Source organism: Arvicanthis niloticus, chromosome X (assembly GCF_011762505.2).
Source record: "Arvicanthis niloticus isolate mArvNil1 chromosome X, mArvNil1.pat.X, whole genome shotgun sequence".
Classification (NCBI taxonomy): Eukaryota; Metazoa; Chordata; class Mammalia; order Rodentia; family Muridae; genus Arvicanthis; species Arvicanthis niloticus.
Window position 1 is genome coordinate 82,094,380 of NC_047679.1, and position 5,980 is coordinate 82,100,359.

The following is a 5,980-nucleotide window of genomic DNA, read 5'->3' on the forward strand; positions in this document are numbered from 1 at the left end:
ATGTGAACCTATTTCTCATATTTCTAGTAATAAAAATGAAGGATAATTGTCCATATTTGTAATTTAGGAGCAGGGTAAAGCAGTGAGGTTTTTTTTTTGTACAATGTACCACTTTAATTTAGAAGATTTTTGAAGTTCTGTGCAACTGTTTTTAATTCACAGATCTCCCCTAGCCTATCATACCATCTGTGAATACTTCTCTCAGTGGAGATCTTCCCAGTGCAGTCGGAACAAATCCTTTGGAAACAGTCTATATCTCAAATGCCCTGTGGAGTGCACTCTTAATCAGGTAATGGATTGGAATTTTCCAGTATCAGCTAAGGACAAGGGTGAGTTTGGGATTTTTATATATTGGTGCCAAAGCAAGAAATCAGTCTTCCTGCCTGAATGGTAATTTTAAGAGTCAAACTCATCTCCCACAGTTTCTGACATGTCATTATTTGTACACTTAAATTGTTCCCACAGTTGGGCTATTATGACCAGTGCTTCAGTGAACATTGGAGTAAGAGTACCTGTTCGAGTCCCCAGTTTCTTCCTAGTGAAACTTAGTAACCATTTATGAGCTTTCCCCCCATAATCTCCCTAGCCTTTTATAATAATAATACTATTCTCAACTTCCTTGAGCACAACCTTTTCTGACTGTATGTATGTGGAGATGATAAGGCATTTGCCTTTCTAGAGCTGATTAATTTCATGTAACAGTGATCTCCAGTTCCAGTCCTGTTGTTAGGAATGGAAGAATGACATGCTTTTGTGACTGAATAATTTTTTCTTCTGTATATGAAATAACAACTTTATCCAGTCATCAAATTTTGAATACATAGGTTTCCCCCTTAATTTTTAAATGTAGTTATTTGAAGAATTTTCTTCTTTTTTTAATTTAACTCAAAACACTTTATTTGTCAGTATTTGTGTGTATATATATATATATTTATACATATATATATATATATGAACAATAATTAAATAATAAGATGTATTTGAAAAGTATGGGGAGTTGGGAAGAGTGGGAGGAAGGAGAGAAAGGGAAAATTATGTAAATACAGTGCTCATATATGAAATTCTCAAAAAGGAATCCAGTTTTTTAAAATGTTCAACAGATTAACTAGCATTTTACAATATGAAAATAAATATGACCTATAATTATGTTGAAGGACATTTTAACTCACTACAAACTTGGAAGTTTAAAATGAAATCAATAAAAATTATTTTACCCAGCATACTAACAAAAACCACAGTAACGTTTTATAATTCAAAGTATTTCTGAGAACAAGAAAATGGATTGTCAGAAGCTAAGTCAGCAGAGCCTGGGGGACACTGTGTGTTATTTCATTCTTTTTTTCTTTTTTTATTATTATCAAATCATAATTTTTACTTTTTAACACAGGGGTTATAAACATGAAAATGCAGGATGTGGGGAAGGGGATTACACAGGAGCATAGATGTTCAGGGGGAGTACAGATATCTTTCAGAACAGGGTATCAGCTGGGTGAAGGTTCAGGGGTCAGGTCACTATGACTCTGCCTATGATTCACTTGTCCTTATCTAAGTTGGTACTATCTGCCAAAGGCTGCCTATTTACAAGGTCTATGACTACTCAGGCTGGTAGATTTTCACAAAAGCTGCCTGTTTACAATAGTTTATAGCCCTCTGTTTCAGTGTTTTTTCCATAGAGACCCAAGACTTTGTGTTAGCAGGCATGTAAGTCAGGCCTATTGCTGATTTTAGGCTTATGGCTGATTTTAGGCCTTCAGTGTATAAGCAGGGCTGCCCCTGACATCTCCTCCCTTCTCCAAGTATAGAAGAGCTGTGGCGATTCTAATCTTGCCAAGGCGAGGATAGAGGCCTGACGTCCAGTAATTAAAGGGGACCTTGTAATGGCTCCAGTCCTCCTGTCATTGTTCAGTGAGGCATGAGGGCCATACCCGTCCCAATGTCTTTTTCCTGGAGAGGGGATACTTTTGACATCAACCCCTATGCAGTCAAGCTTGTCCCCAGGGAACCCAGAAACATATTTTTAACTTTTATTTATATTCCCTTGCAGTGCTTAGCCTCGCAGCCTACGCAAGAATTCAGATCACAGAGAGAGGGGGTTCTGGGTAGCCCCTCTCTGCTTGGTCTAGGGGCAGAAGTCCCCTCTTTTAGTTTGGGTGAAGATGGGACTTGGAAGCACCCTAGATAGAGTAACATCCTCATCTAGAGTCTCGTGGTCCTTCATAGTTAACTTATGATAATATATCTGAATAGATTTTGCTATCAGATTATCTATCTGTTGTTTCACAAAGTTAGTCAGCCTATTTAAGGCCCAGGGACCAAAGGAAATAAGCAAAAATACCTAATTAATGGTCCCAAGATGGAAGGAAGTAGGGTTAACAATCATGGAGAGGTTGAAGACCAATTTTTTGTTTGTGTGATTATCTTCTTTTGGGTTTGTTGGAAGAGGCTTACTTTCTTGCTTTTTCTGGGGTATAATTTCCCTCCTTGTATTGGTGCTTCCTGCTATTATTCTTTGTAGTGCTGGGTTTGTGGAAAGATATTGTGTAAATTTGGTTTTGTCATGGAATATCTTGGTTTCTCCATCTATGGTAATTGAGAGTTTTTCTGGGTATAATATCCTGGGCTGGCATTTATGTTCTCTTAGGGTCTGTATGACATCCGTCCAGGATCTTTTAGCTTTTATAGTCTCTGGTGAGAAGTCTGGTGTAATTCTGATAGGTCTGCCTTTATATGTTACTTGGCCTTTTTCCCTTACTGCTTTTAAAATTCTTTGTTTTGTGCATTTTGTGTTTTGATTATTATGTGAAGGGAGGTATTTCTTTTCTGGTCTAGTCTATTTGGCGTTCTGTAGGCTTCTTGTATGTTTATGGGCATCTCATTTTTTAGGTTAGGGAAGTTTTCTTCTATAATTTTGTTGAAGATATTTATTGGCCCTTTAAGATGGGAGTCTTCACTCCCTTCTGTACCTATTATCCTTAAGTTCTGTCTTCTCATTGTGTCCTGAATTTCCCGGATGTTTTGTGTTAAGAACTTTTTGCATTTTGTGTTTTCTTTGACAGTTGTGTTAATATTTTCTATGGTATCTTCTGCACCTGAGATTCTCTCTTCTATCTCTTGTATTCTATTGGTGATGCTTGCATCTATGACTCCTGATCTCTTTCCCAGGTTTTCTATATCCCTGGTAGTCTCCCTTTGTGATTTCTTGATTGTCTCTACTTCCATTTTTATATCCTGGATGGTTTTGTTCAATTCCTTCACCTGTTTAGTTGTGTTTTCTTGTAATTCTTTAAGGGATTTTTGTGTTTCCTCTTTAAGGGCTTTCACCTGTTTATCTGTGTTCTCAATTTCTTTGAGGGTGTTATTTATGTCCTTCTTAAAGTTCTCTATCATTGTCATTAGAAGTGATTTTAAATCTGACTCTTGCTTTCCTGGTGTAATTCAGGACTTTCTAATGTGGGAGAACTAGGTTCTGATGAAGCCGAGTACTCTGGTACTTGTGTTCACAAGCTGGTGTTTGTGTTCTTGCGCTTGCCTTTCGCCATCTGGATATCCTTGGTGCTACCTGAGCTGTCTCTGACTGGAGCTTTGTCTTTCCTATTATCTTGGTTGTGTCAGAACTGTTTGGGATGAGTGTTGCTGCTGGGGTTAGAGCTGAGGTCCAAGATCTGCTCAGTGTTCAGGCGGAAACAGGAAGGAACCAGTGCTCTGGGCCAGGAGTGAATTCCTGGCTCCCTGTGAGTCCTGGTTACTCCCTGTTTGGGTAGAGTATTGCTGTCTCCTGACCTGAGATAACTGTCCAGGTTAGAACTCCTGGGAGCCCTGCCACCTCTAGGTTTTGCTAGGTTGGGTACAGAGCTGCCTCCTGGGATCTGCTCTGTGCTGGGGGCCAGACAGGAAGGAACCAGTACACCTGCCCAGGAGTGAATTCCTGGGTCCCAGTGGGTCCCAGTTACTTTATATTTGGTGTGAGTGTTGCTGCCTCCTTACCTAAGATACTGCGTGGCTTAGACCTCCTGAGAGCCCCACTTCCTCTGGGTTCTGTGGGATTGGGTGCAGAGCTATCTCCTGGGATCTGCTGAGCGCTCAGGCCCAGACCGGAAGGTACCAGTGCTCCTGGCCAGGAGTGAATTCCTGGGTCCCTGTGTGCTCCGTTACTCCCTGTTTGGGGTGAGTGTTGCTGATTCCTTATGTGAGATACTGCCTTAGTTAGAGCTCCTGGTAGCCCCGCTTCATCTGGGTTTTGTGAGGTTGGGTGTAGAGCTGCCACCGGTGATCCACTCAGGGCTCGGGAGAATTTTCTAATGATATTTTTGCAGCTCCTGATATAGTCTAGATATCAAACCCCTGCCAGATGTATGAATTGCAAGTATTTCTGTAGGAGGAGCTAAGGTAGGAGGAGTAAAAAGAGGAAGAGGAGGAGAAAGGAGAGGAAGAGGAAAAGGAAGAGGAGGAGCTAAGAGACAGAGAACAAGAGAGGGGAGATGGAGGTTGATGTTCGCTTGTCTGTAGCAGTCAAAGGTAGTTGGTATATCTAGGTTGGGTATTGGGTTACACCTCTGATTGTAAGGGCATCTTGTTATTGATCGTTACTAAATATATAAGCCTTTGAATAATCTAAGCATTAGAGTCTCATCTGTACTGAGTGGGATGGTCCAGGCACTGCCCAGCCTTGCAGAGACAGCCTGGAAGATTGGCAGAGCCATCTCCCCAGCTGGCGTCTTGTGGTGGCAGGGCTGGTGTCTCTGGTTGGCCGTTTCTAACTGTGGTGCGCACATGGCCTCTGGCCACGTGGTTGAGCTAGGCAAAGATGCCTCAGCCTGGATAGCTGGATTGGCTGGTGACCATTTTTAAAATAATTATTACAACATATTTCTACCATTATTAAACTGTCTTGCCTGTTTCTGTCAGGAGCCATAATGGGACAAGCTAATAATGAGCAGATGATCATCCTGAAATGCTTGCCTCGGATTATTATATAATCTGTGACGAGTGTGCCCCATTAGCAAGGCTGTGGTGGACGTGATTTTAGGAAAGATTCCTGCTATTAATATGCTTTTCCCATTATTATTATTATTATTAAACATATACAACTATCACTAAGCAATAGCACACCCCTTTGTAGCAGATCTCTGCAGATCCACGAAGATGTACTGTCTTGTAGTGATACTATACAGACAAATAGATGACTTCTTAAGTCTTAATGATGATCCTATAAGAATTCCTAAAATTATATCAGTGATTATTAAGCTCTTTTGTATCAGGACTGCTATTAAGTCCCTTAGGCATAGTCAAACTGCAATGAGAACTCTGCCAGTCTCCTGAGTGTTATCAGTTAATTGCCCCAAGAGAGATAGTAACTGGACCTTCTCCTGCCCAGAGCACATTCCAAGAGGTCATAAAACAATTAGCCGAGGTTACTAGAGGGAATCCAAAATTTATTATAGGTACCAGGACAGAAGAGAAAATATTGCCTGGGTTTATCTATACAAAACTTCACTAATTTCTTAAGTTATAATTTCAAACTTTCTGCGAACCTGTGGAGCTAGACAGGTGATGAATGTCTAGTTAGATAATTACTCCTAATGGATATTCATGTAAACACCCTGTGTTGTAAACTTCTATTTCAATTTATGACTTGAAATTTGGTGTGAACTTGTGATGAACCTTGTAACATGTGACCATGTACTCTGAAAGATGTATAAGTTCTGAGGACAAAGAGATGAGAGAGCAGTTAGAATGGTGAGTTAGACTAGTCAGTTAGACCCCATCGCCCTTTCCTTTCCCCCTGCCTAGAATTTTTCTCCCTTAGAATTTTACTTTGTTAGAATCCTTTCTTCTTCCCCACTCAGGACCTTTCCACGTTTCCCCTCAGATAGCTTTCATAGGATACTTTTTACACTTAATAAACTCTATAGTAACTTTTCTAAAGTGTCTTTTCTTCCTGCAAGTTAGAGCCCAGCAGTTCCTGCTGAGATAGAACAAA